Here is a 19,457-nt window from a genome sequence, read left to right on the forward strand (position 1 = left end):
ACAAATAAACGGGGCCAGAGCGAAGGAATTCACTCTCTGGCAAGTGCTTGCTTTTTAATTAATCGTTATTGTTTGTTTGCTTGCTTTGGCGTTCATGTGAACTTAAAGTGACAGTATGACTTTGTTTGAGACAATTGGCAGCAGTTTTTTTGCCAGGTGTCCTAGAAGGGTTAGCATGGTTGTGCTTTGCCTAGCTGATTATAAGCATTCAGTACGTGTTGAATAATTGAATCACAAGATTTAGCAGTTATTTGACAATTCTCATAATTATCAGAAAGTATATACAAGTAGTATTTTACTAATTATCTCAGAAACTCTTTGAGGTAAGCAAAGTAGATGTTATTATTTCCATTTTACAGATGAGGAAACCAAGACCCAGAGGGCTAAGTGATGTGACTGAGGGCTTATGGCTGGCAAGTGATGGAGCTGGTACCCAAGGGCTTCTGCCTCTAAATCCAGGTTCTTTTAACTGGCCAACCTTTCCCTTCAGTGATTTAAACTGAAAGCCACAGATAAATCTTGAGGGAAGTGCGTTTTCTTCTAGATTTGCAGCGTTTCTGAACAACGCGAAGCTCTGATTTTTTTTTTTTTTTTTCTATCTTGGAAGGAGGAATAGGAAATATCTGCAGTGTTCAAATTTTTATAACCCCATTTCAGATCTTTAACCCCTTTAAGAAGATGATTAGCACTATGATTTTTCTATTTCTTTTTAATGTCTCACTTTTTATTCCTCTGCAATTGAAAGAGGACATTGAGTATGATGTTTTAATGCAGTAGATCTCCCCCTATTTGATAAGATCTGTTTGATAAAGGTTCACTGTCAGTCAGTTGCAATAATAGCAATAAGAGTTGTAAAATTGATATTTGCCAGTGCAAATTTTCCTATCATAGAGTTTTTGAAATTATTTTGATTAGGTATTAGAAAATAGCACTATTTTAAAACCACGTTTTTATTTTTTAAAATCTTAGTTGAAAATGAAACATCCTTGGGAACAAAGGAAATGCCTTCCTTCTCTTTCTGGACCTCTACTTTGCTCTTTTATTTTCCTCCTCTCCTGCAAATTCAGAGAACTTTGCTGTATGGAGTTAGAGGTGGAATATTTTACTGGGATATGCTTTGACATCCCCCCCTACAATCAAGAAATTAAGCATGATTTTATCAAAAGAATGATATGAAAGGAAGATTCCCTTCGCTATAGTTTTGTTTTGTCTTTTCAGGGACGAGAGGGGCTGAAATGTGCTTAATTGTTTGCTACATTTCTTGTGTGTACATGTTTATCCCTCGTGTTATCTGTGACCAGCTGAAGAGGGAGTATTTAGAAAAAAGAGAGGAAAACTAATACAAGTTGAAAGTAAGATGCTTGCATCTTAATTTTAAGAGAACACAGAAAGCCAAATGCTTTCAGAAAAGGGCCTCTTCATGGAGTAATTTGCCTGGTATGGCATCACAGTTTGTTGTATAATTTCAGCCCTGTTACTATGGAAACCTGCTTTAGTGTAGCAGTGATTGTTAATCAGGATTTGTCGTTATTCCCCTTTCATCATGAGGCTCTATATCCTTATGGATTAAATCACAGTTCTCATTGACAATGGCATAGATCAAACATTATTGCCACACATAAAACCCTGGGCCGCTCCCTGTCATTTCCCCCCATTACCAGAAGCAGAGGACGCCAGCTGAAGTCTAACTTTTACAAGGAAATCAAGGCTCCTCTTGGCTCCTCTGCTGTCCCACCCTCATGACAGAATGCCAAGTAGGGGAGGAAGAGGACTGCTTTCATTTAAACTCACCGGTGCCTATGGGACAGGCAAGCTTCCTTTTCTGTGGCTGCAAACCTGAGTCTGTAGATATAAATTCAGGCAGGAAGTTGTGTCAACGTGACCTCTGACTTCTTCAATTCTTTATCTACGTGTGCACGTCAAGCATTTAACTGAACTCTTGTTCTTGAAGCAACTCGCTTTCCCTTTCTTTCCCATCGATTTTCTGGGATCCTGGCTGCTGCTTTTCTCTAGGAAGACTATGTCAAGCCCGGGAGGCCAAGCTGCTACCGCAGTTCTGGCTGTTCTGTCCTAAACCAGAGAGCGCTGTGGGGCATGCGAGGTAACCCTCTGCTCTTCTCAGTGGGAGAGTTGGGTGATGGTGTTATCTGGACCCGGAAGTTAACAGCCCTGAAGTCTAGTGTCAGATTTAATGGCACTGTCTTTGGGAAAATCAGCTTGGAGGAATATGGGAATGACGAAGCCCTAGCTACACAGCGTTATGGTGTAAGGGTCCCTTACCAGTCAGCGTGCCTTTTGATTGCTAATCATTTTGTTTGAGAGCAAGAACATTTAAACTGTGCTGGTTAATACATAGCCTCTGGAGACAGTCTCCTTGGGTTCCATTTCTGGCTCTCCCACTTACTAGCTGTGTGACCTTGGCAAGATTTTTAACCCGAGTTTCCATATGTAAAACAAGGGTAATAATAGTACTTACTTCACGGTCATGAGGATTAAATGAGCTGATTTTCGAAAGGTGCTCTGACTAGGGTTGGCACTTTGTGAGTGCTGTATAGGTGTTTGTAAATAAATGAAAAAGAAACGGCATTCCGCTTACATGTATTCAAAATATATTCCAGATCAGATTATCCAAATATTAGTAAGGTGTTGAAAACAGTGCTGCCCTCCCCCCTCTCATCTCATCCCTCTCTTCCCACACCCTGCTTTCTCTTCTTCATTTCTGCAATGTGCCCAACCCCCAAGTATAATTCTGATTGGCTAAATTAATTCTGCAGCATCCTGCTGTGAATAATTATGTTGATCCAGTGTGTATTCTGATGCCTTTTTTTTCCCTTTGCCTAAATTATAATGTGACAATTGCGGCTCACAGCTGGCTCATCAGAGGTGGGCAGTTTGGGAATTGGCGCATCTGAATGTGCTTCTCTGTTAACCCTCTGCCTTGATTGCTTAAGACAAGACATATGTAAACCCCATGATTATTGCCATTTGTTTGGACTTTGCAAAGACTCTGCCTTCAAACATAAAGCTGCTGGGTTTGTTTTGGGGGAGGGGGCATATAGAAGTCCCCTCCCCCCTTTTCCCTTTCAGACAATAAATAGCTGTCAGGCTTATGTCAAGGATGAAATTATAGGTGCACATGAGGCCTTGATTACATTGTTTTGGAGAGATTGCTATTAGCATACTGAAATGAAGTCTATTTTTTCACTGACAGAGCTGAGTCAAAACTCAAGTGACAGAGGCAGGACATACAGTGTGAGGCAAGAAAGGTCCAATGGGGGCTCCTGTTCTGCGTTGGATGGGCTTTTTAAAATTTAAACAATAAAAACAAAATAATCAATGCAAAGAAGATATCTTGTTGGAAAAGAAAGACCAGCTGATCAAGGATAAGGTTCTTTGTGAAATTACCGAGTGTGATTTTCGAGTGTATTTAATCCATTTTAAGGCAGTGTCTAGATTATTGAGTCAGCCTGCGTTTTAGCTGAAGAATGTGCTGTCTTGATTTTTTATTTTGCTTGCCGTCTGCATAATTTGTTTCCTACTGCCACATTCCCCACGCATGCATCCTCTGAAGATGTGTGCTTGTGATCACCCGATCTGCAGGGTGAGTGCCCTGGTTGTACTTTTGCTGTTTATACATTCTGATGATGTGAACAAGTGGCTTGTTCATTTTCAAAATCCTTCATTTAAAAGGGATTCTTTGCGTGTGGCTTTCCTGGAATGTTTGAAGGAGCGAAGCCTCGCGATGGTAGATCCATAATTATATACGTTATATTATAACTGTTCCTGCTCATTGTGGTGGAAATTTAAAAATTATACACACATACGTACATTAGCATGGGCATATGGATTTTGTATTTCTAAGCATGTATTTTGACACCGTAAGTAACTTAAAAGGTTATTCCATACTATTGTTTCATTACTGTTGTTAAAGCGAAAAAATGGAGATTTAGTGTGGATGGGAGAGAGAAGAGGCTGTCCATCAATTTGAAATCTTATAACAGTAGAGATCATTTGTAGACAGACCATGTTTTTATTTATTCGAAATATGTATTTTCAGTCTCTACTAACTGCAAGACACTGAGCTGTAGTTGTAGGATTCAGAGGTAGATGAGAAATAGATTTTGCAGTTCAGGAATGTGTGGCCTAGACCGGAAGAGAACACATATGCCCACATAGTTCTAGTAGAGCAAAGAATAGTGGGATTATAGAGGAAGAGCTGACGTATACTTTGCTATTCAGCTGTTCAGTTGCTACAATGGTAGATTAAGGAAGAGGAGAGCTCAATGGAGGCTTAATGGAGGAGGTCGTATTGGAAGCGGGGGGAGAATTTCAAACATAGACATAGAAGAAAAATATTCCAAGCAGAGTGAAGCACATTAGTAAAAACCAGTGAGAGGTCTGGTTGGGCTGGAGATTCTCACCCCCGGCTATGCTTTTGTATCACTGGAGAACTAGTAGTAAAAATGACTGAAAGTAGATCAGTGGCTGCCTGGGGCAGAGGGAGCTGGGAAAATGGGGAGTAATTGCTAATAGGTATGGGTCTCTTTCCGGGGGTGATAAAAATGTTTTAAGATGGAATGTGGTGATGGTCGTACAACTCTGTGGATATACTAAAATCATGTACTAAGAAATCATATATTAAAATCGTGTACTTTAAATGGGTCAATTGTATGGTATGTGAACTTTATCTCATTAAAGCTGTTATAAAAAATTACTGTGGCCTGTTCCCACACCAGTCCCATGAAATCAGGCATAACCCTGACTGTCTGTGACAGGCCTTCAGGTGACTGTGCTGTGTCAAGTACCCTTGGACTGTAGCATAGGATAGATAGAGGAGACTGTGGGAGTGGAGGCTGAAAGGATTGGTGGGCTTTATCTTAGAGAGCCTCAAAGGTCATGCCGAAAGGTTTGTACTTCTTCCAGCCAAAAGGAACCGTTGAAAGTTTAAAAGTAGGGGCTTGGCATGTTTAGACTGTTCTTTAAAAAGCTATTCACAGATATATGGAGGATGGCTTCTGGACGTTAGGATATGAGCTGAGGCTATTTCAGGTTACCAGAAGAGAGGCAAAGTGGCCCTCAACTGTGGCATGGTTGCAGTGAAAATGGAAAGGAGGGCACAGTAGAAGAGACACTGAGAAAGCAGAACCTGAGCAGGGCCTGGTGACTGCCTGGATGTGGGGCAAGTGGGAGAGAGGCTCTGAGGGATGCTCAGTTGTCCAGACTGTGTTCCAGATGGGGAGCCAGACCAAATGAGGAGGTAGAGATGTCGAGAAGGGGCAGGTTTGTAAAAGATGGTGTCTGGTTTTCTATGTGCTGAACTCAAGGGACCAGTAGTGCGTTCACAAGCAGATTTCCAGCAAAGAGATGGAAATGTGGGAATAGAAGAGAGGCTGGTCACTTGGGAGTCTGTGGACAGGAAATTTGGGCGAGCTGCTTCCACCATGGCTCACTCACCTGGCTGTCAGCAGGAGGGCCTAGGGCCTCGCCATCAGTTGCCTGAGTGTGTGCACGATATGGCAGCAAGATTGAGCAAGTGAGAGAGTGAAACAGAGGTCACAGTGTTCTTTGTGACCCAGCCTTGAAAGTGATACTTCATCACTTCTGCAGGATGCTTTTGGTCACACAGGGTTAGAGGGGACCGCATGAGGATGTGAGAACTGGGGACCTCTGGAGGCCATTTTGGGGACTGGCTACCATACCCCAATTTTGGTACTTCACTGAAAATAGTAAAAAGAACAGTGTGGTCACCAACACTGAAAAGTCTGAAGGGAAGGGCCCTCAGCTGCCAGGCATGTACAAGCTCAAGTTCAAGGAAGCCTGTGCTGCTTGCTGCTCAGGGGATTTGTTCACTCACTCAACATTTGAGGGTACCCCTGTGTGTGAGAGGCAGGGAAACAAAATGAACAGGGCCCTGTCCCTCTGGACTGTCATTCCTGGGAGTTTGCTGTCCCCAACTCTGAGGGGCCGGAGGGATGGAGCAGAGATTCCTGAACCAACAGTTGTCCCCAAAGCCAGTCCATGGCACAGAGCTCCAAAGGGATGAGAAATAACTTTGGAGGGATTGGAAATGGAAGTAAGTTTTCATCACCTGAAGTATTGCTGCCAGTACCTATCCATTTCGCAACATTACAAAGTGACTTTCACTAAGGGCACTGCCGTAGAAGCTACAGGCAGGGCTGCATGAGCGATCCCAGATCTAAGCCAGTTAAGCTGAGAGCTAGGGTGGGAGTGGACAGAAATGAATCTTTTTAGCTCTGCAGTATTTTTGATTTTATCCCATGAAGCTGGAGAGGGGAAGTCTTTATAGAATAGGGTTACAGATAATATCCTATTTCTGGGAACACAAGCATGAGATGAACCTTCTTAAATGGTGTGGCCACTGATCCATTAAAAAAGTATATTAAAATTTATCCCTTAATGAAATTCACCTTATTTTAATTTTGGGGTTGGGGCTGAAGAGTTTTTATTCAGAAATAGAAAATGTTGCTTTTAAAATTAAGAATAGAAATTTAATTGTATTTAAGAAGTAATGGGTTCTAGGTAGTTTAATTATAATTTGTAAGATGAAGAGAGGTAATTAAAAGCTGAAGTAGAGAGGCAGAAAGACTAAGAGTGAGTCTCAGAGACAGCGAATTCTGCCTTGTGGGGAGTGAGGGAGCAGGTGATCCACGAGTGCATTTGTTGGTGGTAAGTTATTGTTTTCACTGACTTCTGTCCTACCTGCTCTCCTGGACCCCCAGGTCTCCTTCAGTCCACGAGCTTAATGAAAGGGGGTCTCACCTTAACCTACCACAGCAACACCTCTCTAATACTTGCTCATTTCCCTTTTCTTAACCAAGAGAGAGGAAGCCTCAGAAACCTTGGGTAGGCTAACACTGTAATGTCTGATTTTCATCGTCCTTATTCTGTAGCTACCTCCTGTTAGTGGACTGTGATACTGGTTTCCATTTATGGTAGTGGTATGAAGTTCTTTTTGGAAAATAAAGGCATGTGTGCCTAAAAAGTAGTTTGCGTGAATGATATTACGTAAATGATATTACAGCTGGTAGACGTCGTGAAGGTGGGAGTGAAATGACTAACACTGGAGAAACACTATCTTAGGGCGCGTCAGTCTGGCTTTCATTCATTGAGTCAAAAACGGGTTGTCTCAGTCGTCTTGGACTGTCCTACAGAATAACACAGACTTGGTGGCTTAAACAACAGACATTGATTTCGCACAGTTCTGGAGGTTGGCGAGGCCCGGGTGCTGGCATGGTCTGGTGTTTGGTGAGTTCTGCTTTGCAGTTGGCCGCCTTCTTGCTGTGTTCTCAGCTGGTGGAGAGAGAGAGCTCTGATCTCTTCTTCTTTTTCTAAGGATGCTAATCCCATCACAGGGACCCACCTCCATGACCTCATCTAAATCTAGTCAACCTCCCCCCAATATCCCACAGATGAATACCATCGCATTGGGGATCAGGGCTTCAACATAGGAATTTGGGCAGGGGGACACAGACATTCAGCACATAGCATGGGTGTCGCGATCCCTTTGTGTCATGGGAAATGGCATTCTGTCCTGCTGGGGCTGGCATCGCATCTTGGGTATTTGGCTGCTGGCAGATCATTCAGCCTCAGTTTCCACATCTCTAAAATGGGATCACAACACCTGTCCCCCTTCCTTCACAGGACTATTGTGAGGCCCAAATGGGATTATATATGTGTAGTCTGTGTCACTTAAGGCTGCTAAAATGCTCCTCTAATAACTGAGTTTTCACATATGCAAAATAACTGTTAGAATAAGCTAATATGTTTTTATAGAAGTTTGGAAGATATTAAAAAATACATTTTAAAATAAGATCAAACAAACTATATTTTGGTTTTGTCTTCTTAATTTTCAGATGATATAATTGCTCTCCAGGCCTAACTCTTTATTGTGTAAATTAAGAGTTAGGGCTTCTCTCCTCACTCCTGGCTTGTTCTATGGTACACTTTGCATTCTGGCCAACCACTTCCCCTTCCCTCCCAGCTTTAAATGTATTGACCTGAGGATTGCCTCATACTTGCTCATTAAAAAAGAAAAAATCTTGTGAAAGCAGTGCGTTGCAGATTGGAGCATCCCTAAAATGCATGTTGTGTACAGTCTGGGCGCTGGGCCGGAGAGGCAGGACACCCCTTCCTTTCCTCCAGGGCTGTGACGACTGCAGACTGGTAGGCACCGGCTGATGGAGCCATGTCTTTCTCCCACTGTAGCTGCCTTTGAGGGGAGAAATAAAGGCAAAGAGATGGTCCCAGAAGGGCAAGCATGAGGGCAGTTTCCCTGGTAGCATCTGGCTGCCCCTCGAGGTACAGGAACATCCACAGCGCCCACAAGTCCCGGGAAGGCCTAGGCCACATATTCACTGGGATGTACCGGGTATTCATGGGACCCAGTGGGTGACAGGAATGGGCCTGGGTCTTGCAGGAGACCCTCGTCTGTAATAGCAAATTTGCTGATGTACAGACAGATAGGACTTTAAAACTGAGCCCTTAATATTCATAATTATTTCTCATGAATTGGGTTTTTTTTTTTTTTTTTTTTGGTAAGGAGAGCAGTTTAAAAAAAACACTGAGATTTTTGCTACGTTTATCTGTCAATTTACAAATAGTGACTCAGCCCGTTGGCAATATGTCAAACTGCTGTGGGAGGCTCTACCTACCGCTCTCGGGTTGTGATTACAGTACTGCCCCCTCATCTGCAGTTTGGCTTTCCGTGGTTACCCACAGTCAACTGTGATTCCAAAGTATTAAATAGAACATTCCAGAAATAAACAGTATGTAAGTTAAATCGTGCTCCATTCTGAGTGGCATGTTGAAAAATCACACAGTCCCACCCCATCCCACCTGGGGCGTGAATCGTCCCTTTGTCCGGCGTCTGCACGCTGTGTGGGCTCCCGCCCGTTAGTTACGTGGTAGCCATCTCAGTTATCAGATTGACTGTCAAGATGTCACAGTGCTTGTGTTCAGGTAACCTTTATTTCACTTAATAATGGCCCCAAAGTGCAAGAGTAGTGATGCTGGTGGTTCAGATGTGCCAAAGAGAAGCCGTAAAGCGCTTCAATAAACGTAAAGATGAGTTCAGTACAATATGATATTTTGAGAGAGAGACCACATGTAACTTTTATCACAGCATATTGTTATAATTGTTCTATTTTATTATTATTGTTAATCTCTTACTGTGCCATATTTATAAATTAAATTTTATCATTTGTTTGTATGTATAGGGAAAAAACACCTATAGTGTATATAGGGTTCAGTGCAATCTGTAGTTTCAGGCTGGGGGTCTTGGAATGTATCCCCTATGGATAAAGGGGGAGTACTGTACTCTGTTGGGCTGGCAAAAAAAAAAAAAAAGCCCTAATGACACAGGAATGCTGAGAGCCGACTGAAAATATAGGAAAGCTTCGGGAGTAAATAATCTGCAAAGAGGGAAAAATGGGGCTCCATATGGCCTTTAGGATGTCCTTTGTCTTTACAGCTTCTCAAAGCTCTTTTCAAATCAAAGCAAGTGGATGACATAGAGATGTTGCTAATTACATCTGTGAAGAAGTAAAATGGTGCAACCAGCTCAGAGCAAAGACCAAAGCAACTTTAGAGAGAAAAATCAGTCTGTCATATTTGTACGAATACGTGCACTTCAATGATAATTATCATAGTCATTGTTTACTATTGCTACACTATATTAATTACCTATTCAATGATAATTAAATACATAATTCTAAGCATCATCCCCAAACAAATTACCTTTTATCAATTGAAACAAACCAATTAAAAATTTCAAAATGCAACCATGTAATCAACAGCTTAATACATGTTAATTATGACCAAAATTTCAATTAATGTGTTAATATATGACCTCAAATCTCTAGAAACAAACAACAAAAAAGCAGCCTCACATAGTAATTATGGCCTAGTTTGATTGACAGGTATCTGTGAGTTTGTTTTTGTGTCTGACTTGGTAATTTGACTTATATCAAAAAAGCCAGCCTATTCTCTCCTCTATTCTGAAGCCACTGCATGAAAAGCACCCAGGAGTTTAAAACACAACCATCTTCTCTTAGCTCCTCCATCATCTCTTTCCTGCACTGTACTGTTGCTTGTATCTGTTTAGAGCATCATTTCAGCTGCCCCATGAACTTGCATTGTGATCTCTTCATTATATAGATAAGTAAGGTCGTGACTAGATGGATTCATGCAGCAGCCTGAACACAAGTGGTGCAGGTGATTTCAAGGAGCCCAAGCTACCGCGTGCATGTGTGTGTTTGGAGGGCGGGGGTGGAGAGGGAAGACATAGTGGCAATTCATCACATACCCTTTGTTCTAGTTGGGAGCCATAATGAAGAGGACTGAAAGAAGGAGGAGCCATTTATGCCTACTTGTGGAGTGCCAAGAAGGGCATCATGGAAGAAGCTTAGCTAGATTTAGACAGGAAGAGATTGGAGCTGGAGAACATTCTAGAAGAAGGAAGGGATTAGAGTGTTTGAATTGAGTTAGGACACAAGTTTGGCTGGAATTTAAAGTCATCGGAGTGATGAGATGTGATGGGCTGGGAAGATGAATCTATCAGTTTTCTTATTCTGCATGTGTCACTTGATGAGAAGGCTGTATATCAATCCTGAAGTCAAGGATGAGGTAATTTAAAAGGTTACCTGGCCTTTTTTATCTGACTTAAAATGTGTAACATAACTGTACAGTATCGATGTCCCATTATCTGACCCTTATTTCTTTGGTTTCTTATGACCAATTTATTGTGAGACTTTAATTCAGAAAAAAGTGGGGTGCTTCTAAAATAGTTTTTTATTTTAATTTGTGCATACCTCCACTTTGAAACATGGTTCACTTAACTGCACTGGCAATTTTATTATGTGCAGTTAAGTTGTGAGCATATTTTTTTGTGTATTGAAGTGGAAAATCCCCTTGAAAATTCAGTAAATTGGACTTCAGCTCGAAAAGGATGGAGAATGGAACTCTCTATGTGTAAACAAATGTACATATGTGTGTGTATAAAAAAAATATATACATACACACATATAAACATATGCATAAGTATGCATAAATAAATAAATAAATAAGTAAATGAATAATGGGATTAACTCAGAAATATACATATGTCAAATATAAAATCTATTAGAGAAGGACTTGGTTTTTATTTCGAGAAGGACTTTGTTTTTATGACTCAGATGAGAGGTGTAATAAAGAGGTATTTTTAAGACCAAGAACTAGTTGTGTCAATTTCTTTTGCCCAGTTCCTCATCTTCTTGACAAGATGAGTCACTGGATTTGAATCATAAAGCTGTAAACAATCCTGGGGCAAACTTATTTCAGGCTGGATATTTAGAAACATTGGCTAAATCAGTGATTGGGTATCTGGGAAGACTGGGGAATCATCAAAACAAATATTTTTCTTAAATTTTTTAGATTCTATGTATCTCCTGTGACTATAGAGATATCTTTAAAAAAATATTAATAAAGAGGTAATGTCTATATACTCTGAAGGAGGTTGTTAAAAATGGTGGAGGATCACAGACACCCATGTTGCTAGAAGCATTATTCACAATAGCCAAAAGGTGGAAACAATCCACCGAAAAAGATGGAAACATCCATCGATGGATGACTGGATAAACAATATTTATATACATAGAATATTATTCAACCTTAAAAAGGGAAGAAATTCTGGTACATGTTACAATGTGGATGGATCTTGAAGACATTATGCTAAGTGGAATAAGCCAGTCCCAAAAGGACAACTACTGTATAATTCCATTTACATGAGGTACCAAGAGTGGTCAGATTTATATAGACAGAAAGTAGAATGGTGGTTGCCAGCGGCTGGCGGGAGGAGGGAGAATAGGGAGTTATTTAACAGGCGCAGAGTTTCAGTTTGAGAGGATGAAAAGAGTTCTGGAGATGGACAGTGGTGATGATGGCACAACTATGTGAATGTACTTTATGCCACTTAACTGTACGCTTAAAAATGGTTAAGATGGTAAATTTCGTGTTATATGTATTTTAGCACAATTTAAAAAATAAGTGGAGCGTTTTATTGAGGACATAAGAGAGTAGAAGTCTAAGAAGTTGGCACGGCCAGACTATTGTCTGGTATGGACACACTGATGAGCCGTGGGCGATGAAGGATGGCACCTTGTCGTTCTTCCAGCTGAATCCTTCTCGCCACGTCCTCTGCCTTCATTTCCCTCCTAATAACTTATCCTATCTCTTTCTCACTTACCCACTACGTAAATTTTCCTTTTCCTCTTCTTTGTTCACCCAATCTATTTTTACCCCCTCATATTTAGTCTTCTTTATCCTTGGATAACACTCATGCAGGCATCTTTCTTCTGCTTCAGCCTTCTTGTCTCTTTTTCTATTTTTAAGGCATAAGATCAACAGTTGGGATAGAGATCTAGTGACAATTTTTTGGCTGAAATTTAGGGTTTGTTGTTGGTCACTTCCCAAAGTGACAGCAGCCAGTAGCACAAGTGAGGATATTAATAGCCCACAGCCAGAGAAACACATTCAATGCATTGGCTGCTTTTCCATAAGGAAGAGTGTGCTGTTGTGTTACTAAGTGTGCTTCTTGAAGAAGCAAGTGAAAGATATTTAGAAAAAAAATTGAGAAGGAGGACATGAAATTGGTTTCGAATCTCGTATTCTCAATTCATTCTAAAGTTCATTTTATTTAGGATCAAGATTTTAGGATGCTTGTTCATATCACTAATTACAGATCATCGAGATGTTTAAGATTATACAGGAGGAAACACAATCATGGTGTTTTGATTGTTTTCATGTGTATATTCAATGCCTTGTGGTCCAAGTTTAAATCAAAACTACTATGGTTTTGGGCTAAGGACTCTGTACTTTCAGAGATAGTCACAGAGGAGAGGAAATAATAATCCGGGATCCTGAACACGTAACATAGGTTTTATTCGATGAACGCAGAAAGCAAGGAAGGGTAAGAACCGATCTTCTCAAGAGATAAGAAATGATCAAAACACACTCACTAAATAAATCTGTGCTTTGGAACCTTGCAGGGGAGTCGTCGTCTTACCAAGGTTACAGTAGATGTGAGCACCCAATTAAAAGCACTAGCTAACAAGATACTACCAAAATCTGCTTAAATGAAATGAAAGCCTGGAGGCCATGTTTATGTTTGTAGGAACTATCAATTTCCATTTTTAAATAGGACAGTTTAACTTATTTCTTGCGAAATAATGTTAAAGCATGGGTCAGACCTACTAATTGAAAGTCATCTTAAGAAAATTGCTTATGTATTGGAAAAGGTTTTAATTTTTTTCTTGAGACTAGTGATCTGTTGTTTCTATGGAAGTTGGAACCATGTTCTTTAAATGCTCTGTAATATTGACTCACAAAAGCTTAACATTGCCTTAAAATACCACAGGTATTAGGGGTCTGTAATGCATCTCATGGAGTTCCAACTTATAAATGATAAGGACAAATGAAAGTTCTTGTAGGGTTGTAGGATTTTTTTTTCACTCCAAAAATTTAATAGTATTTCTTTAATATCAAATTTTGGAGTCAGATCCAAATTTCCCTCATTTATACTTTGTTTAAATCAGCATCTAAAGAAGGTCCATACACTGAAATTGGTTGATAATTTCTTTCCTCTCTTCCCCTCTCTCTCCTCTCTTTCTCCCTTCCTTTCTTTTACTAACAGCTTTGTTGGTATATAATTCATATGCCATACAATTCATCTATTTGTTGAAAGTAGAAAGCAAGGAACAACTTAATGATTTTTAGTATAGTCACAGAGCTGTACAACCATTACAGCAGTCAACTTCAGAACATTTTCATTTCTCCAAAAAGAAACCTGGTACTTGTTAAGTTACTTCTCATTTTCTTTCAACTTTTCCCTAGTCCTAGGAAAATATTAATCTACTTTCTGTCTCTTTGGATTTGTCTGCTGTGGACATTTCATTTAAATGAAATCATATAATATGTGGTCTTTTGGCTTCTTTCATGTAGCATAATTTTTCAAAGTTCATCCATGTTGTAGAATGTATTAGTACTTCACTTTTTTATTGCTGAATAATATTCCATTGTATAGATATACTGCATTTTACTTGTTCATTCATCAGTTGATGAGCACTTGGGTTCTTTCTATTATTTGTCTATTATGAATAATGCTGCTATGATCTTTGTGTACAAGTTTTTGTGTGGACATTTGTTTTACTTTCTCTTGTGTACGTGTCTAGGAACGGAATTGCTGGGTTATAAGACATCTCTATGTTTAACATTTTGAGGAACTGCCAGACTACTTACCTGCACCATTTTACAATCCTGCCAGCAGTGTATTTCACCAGCAGAGGGGTCCAATTTCTCCATATCCTCCCCAACATTTCTTATTTTCTGTCTTTTATATTATAACCATCCTAGTAGGTGTAAAGTGGTACCTCACTGTAATTTTGATTTTCATTTCCCTGATGGCCCTTGGAAGGTTTTAAGCACTAGAGTAGCATTATCTGATACAGATTTTAGAATTATCACTCTTACTATATTGTAGAAGATGGATTACAGGGGTACAGAAGATAAGCAGGTGAAGGATGACAGTAGACAGGCCAAACTAGTGGTAGTGATGATGGTAAGTAGATGGATTACAAGAGTACCTAAGAAGTATAGTCTGTGGGAATTCGTGATTGTTTGGATGTAGGGATTGAGGAATGCTTGCAACTGGATTTGCTGTATGGGCAACTATGCCATTTATTGACATAAGGGGCAGAGTAGGGTGGAGAGGGGAATGTGATGTGTTTATATTTGGATGGGGTGAATTTGAAGTAATAGTGATTATTGTCAAGAGAGGAGATTAGGAAAGATCTCCGGGCTGGTCATATATATGTGGGAATTGTATATGGGAAGTAACTGAAGACTTGAGAGTGGACGAGACTGTGTGAGTAAGAAGAGACCAGGGTTTAGGCAGAGTATGTTGTTCTAGAAACACAGAAAGGGAAGGAAAGAGCACTTCAAGAAGGAGCGAGTGGTCATTAAATGGTCGAATGACCATCAAGCATTCACTGGATTTAGTGTCAAGAAAGTTGGTTGATGTTATTTGAATGATTAAGGAGAGGCGAAGCTAGGGGTGGACTGGGGTGTAAGTGTGAGTGAAGCAGTGAGTGTAGTGAGACAAACCCTTTTGAGAACTTGCCTTTGAATGAAGGAAAACAGAGCAGTGGCTGGAAGGAGATGGGTTAATTTCTTTTTAAATTGGGGATTTGTTGGAGCATTAGTTTATAGGCTGATGGGAAGAACCTAGCTAGGGAACTGCTGAAGGTACAGGAGAGAGAAGGCACAATCCATTGAGTTGGGTCCGTGGGAAGGGAAAGGGGTCGAGTGGCATCTAGTACCTAGGTGTTCTTAGCCAGGAGGAAGGTGCCTTCCATTATCACATCCTCAAATGTTTTGTTTCGGGTCATGAGGGTGAACTGTTAATATAAACTGCTAAGTGTTTCATATGGTGGGCTTTGAAAGTATGCCGAAAGACTTGATGATTCAGATTAGTTGACTTAATTTGGCAAAACAGGTGACTCTCCTATACAACTAGCTAGCTTTATAGTTTCAATGCAGCACTATTTAACTAAAGGCTTTTATAAAAATAGAAAGTGAATAGAGACTGTTCATTAGATGTCAAAGTGAAATCTAAGATACGAACTCAAATAAGAGTCTTTCTATGCAAAAATATTTGTTCTGCCTGGAGAATTTCACATTTATTTGACAAAATTTATGGTGTATCTGCTATATGGTTAAGGAAGTGCAAAGGGAACTAGAGGTATAAGACCCTTTTTTACCCTCAAGGAGGGGAGATGTGGAAAACAAGGCAAGGCGTTCTCTGTCCCATGCTTGGTGCCAGAACACAGAGATGACAAGGACAGGATGCCTGCCTTCAGAAGTCTATAGCACCTAATGGGAGGGAGGGAGAGTGGAAGGGAAGGGAGGAGGGAGATGTGTCAGTCTCCTCAACTCACATGGAATGTGCTCCCTATAGGAAAAAAGCATTAGAAAGACAACAAGGCCAGCTTCTCTGTCCTTTTCCTACTGCCCTGTCACCAGTCAGAGACAGTTTGGGCTGGCATAGGGTCAGGCTGGATTAGAGGACCTCTAAGTCCTTTCCAGGTCTCAGATACAAGAATCAGAGGGGCTCTAAACCCACTCTACTGGGGTGTGTGTGGAGGGAACTTAACTTTCATTTCTGGAGCCTTGTGATGCCTTTTCCTTTTTAAAAAATTCATGAAAATACTTTTCTCAATGCAGACTATGGTGAAAGAACCAAATTTCCTTCAATTTATTTGTTCACGGATAATATGTCTGTCAAAGCTTTCTAGTAAAGTAGTTTGTGAATGTGTGTGTGTGTGTGGGGGGGGGGTGATGTGGAAAGGGGGTTGCCTCTTTTAAGGCAGAATTTGCTTGGCATTATCTCTTAAAATCTTTATTTCCAATAAAAATCTTTTTCGACATGCTATTTGGATTTAAATGATGGGTAGACATATTTCATAAAGAAATACACTGGTAGAAAACTGCCCCTAAGTACGAAACTAATTTTTTTAGGAGATACAGTCCTAATTTTGGAATATTGATTCTTAATGGACATTTCACTGTTAAATTTGGAAGAAAATGCTTATAGGGATTCCCTTGGTTTTCCTCAGGAAGATACCTTTATAACTTGAAATCTTGAAAAACTCTTTAGAAACAGTAGTCATTATAATGCTTAGCAGGGTGTTGAAATCAAGTGCTTTTTTTCCTTTCATTCTTTGCATTTTGTCAGTTGCAAGTGTGCAAAGAAGTTCATCTGAAATTCTCTTTGGGCCACTTAATTCAGCTTCATTATAGTGGAAGTGGGGTAAAAGTAATATCAAACAAACCCAACAGGTGATTAGAAATATAGTTGGGGCGATCAATGACTATGAAAATAATTTAAAAAATGACTTTATTTTCCACTTCATGAATTTAGCTAGAGGATCCTTTTTAGCTAAAACTCTAGACAATCTCTTAGATTTTAGCTTTAAAAAATATAGATCCAAGAAGTTGCTTGAATTCCCGATAAATAAATTTATAAATTCACTTACGTTCTAGAATAAATGGAAGTAATTAGGACTGCATTAGTGCAGCATTAATTAACATCGCTAATTCTTTATAATTATGTCAAATAATAACACTAATAAAATGTAAATATCAAATGAATATGAGAGGAGCCTCCTTTCTTTAACACCAGCACATTACGGCGTCAGATTATGGACAAGCAATATCATCAAGCTTCCAGACACCCACTTTCTAAATACAGGCCACATGAATTCTAATGAAAACGTGAACTCTGCAGTATAAATCTCCTCTGCCGCTTGATTCAGTGAGGGGCTGCCTAGCAAGCCAATAATTCCATTCCTCAGAGCATTGCTGAGAATATTTATATAATTAAATATCATCTGTTTCCCCATTTAATTCCTGGTGGCTTTTTTCCCTGCCTGTTTTTGCTATTTCCTTGGGCAGGAATGGCCCAATAACGTTGCCGCAGCTCTGATGGATTATCTTCATTAGCTACTTGGGGTGATGAGTCCCTGAGTAATGCTGAATTTGATTTACCACGTACAAAAGCTGAACCTTTTGCGGAAGCTCTAAGTAGGGCAGGTGTTATGCAGCGTTAAACTGGTTTGTTTCAAGAAGGGAAAAAAAATAAAGTGTTTTTTTAGGAAACAATTTTGAGACATACTTTGTTCTCCTAGGAGAGCTTCCTTTCACATGACATCAACAATCGAGTGATGTTGAAAATCCTTTTTGATAAAGAAAAGGTGAATGAAGAACATGAACACAGGAGACCTGAGTTCTGAATCTAGGGGTACTGATGACACTAGGCACAAATTCTTTTGGTCTCAATTTCTGTGTCTGAGAAGCAAGGGAACTGGATTGGTGGCTCTCCAAGGCCCCTTCCTGCAAGAACCAGGCTTTGGAATTGACAGGTATCTGTGTGTGTGAATCCTGCCCCTGGCCCTGATACTGTGGCTCCTGGGCAAGTCATGTAATCTTTCGAAGCCTAAGGCTCTGCATCTGTAAAAGGAGAATGCACTGAGGTTTTTACTCACTCGTTCCAGGGTGGTTGTGCCGAAAGCAGCTGCGCAGAGCCCAGCTTCTAGCCGGTGTTCACAGGATGCAGGCTCCAGCCCTTCTCTCATGTCCTAGAGTCTGTGGGGCACAGAGTGCAACTTTGAAGCAGGGTCTTAGGAATTCCACTGTGAGGTAATTAAATAATAAAATGAGAGTTTGGCCAGAGACAGAGATGTGGTCTGTAATGGAACAATGCCCGAATTATTCCTATATCTCTGAGCCAAAGCTCTTATTTATTTATATTTTTGGAAAGAGTGCTGGCAGATTGGAGGCTTTGGGGCTGTGGTGTGTGGTCCTGAGTGCGTCCTGCTCTCATTATGGGTATTTAACACCCATTGAGTGCTGACGGTGCTTCTTCTTTAATTCACAAGTATTGGCTTCCAGTGAGTGCCCAGGTTCTGGAGGTGCTATGAGGCACCTCCAGCTGAGCTGGATGTGTGATAAATGGAGGGACCTGGTCAGCTACTATAAAGGGGGGCGGGGCAGAGGGCTTTTATTGCAGGCTTTTATAACTGGCAAAAGGGAAATCTGTAGCCATGATGGTTGGCCTAAAGAATCAAGTACAAGGTAAGACAGACTAAGAGAATGATTTTCTTTTATATTCCTGGGCATGGATCCAGGAGTGTTACTCTCCCTGTGGGTTCAGAATACAAGATATATTCTAGTGTGCGAATATATCTGTTCCTAACCCAGAGGCTTCCATTGCTCCAGGAAGAGGCACTTTCTTGATGCTGTTGCCATTCCATTGGCTCCAGGATGATCCCATTATTTCCGAGGTTATGCTTTGTCCTTCTTTCCTCAGAGGCCTTGGAGAAGGGGTGGGTTGGGGGGATGGAAGGCAATGGCCTGGAGGTGGGATTTGGTTGGTAGTGGTGTAGGGGCTTCTGAAGAACAGAAAGAAGGAATGCAGAATTGAGTAGCCGCCTCAGTCAAGGCCATTTGTAAATGGCAGTACTGCAAGAGGCAAGAATGATCTTCAAAGAGCCTGACTGAGTACTTGTACACATAGATACGTCCATAAAGTAAAAGTAATAATAACAATAAGAATTGTTTATATTTATCGACCAGTTTCTATGTATGGGGCATTGTGCTAAGTACTTTATATGTACTATCTTGTTTAATGCTCACAAGTCCCTATGAGGTATCACCCCCACGTGTAGATGGAGAAACTAAGTTTTAGGGAGGGTAAGTGGCTTGCGCAAGGTCACACAGGGAGGAGAACTAGGATTCAAATGCAATCAGGCTCATACCCTGAACCACGACCCAATCCTGTGCAGTGGGAGTTCGCATAGTATCTTGGTGCCTCAGAATGTGGGGACCGTTGTGCTGAGAATCTAGGG

At 40.6% G+C, this 19,457-nt stretch overlaps 1 protein-coding gene across 3 annotated transcripts in view; it reads left to right on the forward strand.

Moving 5' to 3' along the window:
• The window catches only part of MSRA (methionine sulfoxide reductase A), a 245,322-nt gene that overhangs the window by 75,770 nt on the left and 150,095 nt on the right, over positions 1 to 19,457 (forward strand). The window lies entirely within an intron of this gene.

The sequence above is a fragment of the Pteropus vampyrus genome, unplaced genomic scaffold, assembly GCF_000151845.1.
Source record: "Pteropus vampyrus isolate Shadow unplaced genomic scaffold, Pvam_2.0 Scaffold229, whole genome shotgun sequence".
NCBI classification, from domain to species: Eukaryota; Metazoa; Chordata; class Mammalia; order Chiroptera; family Pteropodidae; genus Pteropus; species Pteropus vampyrus.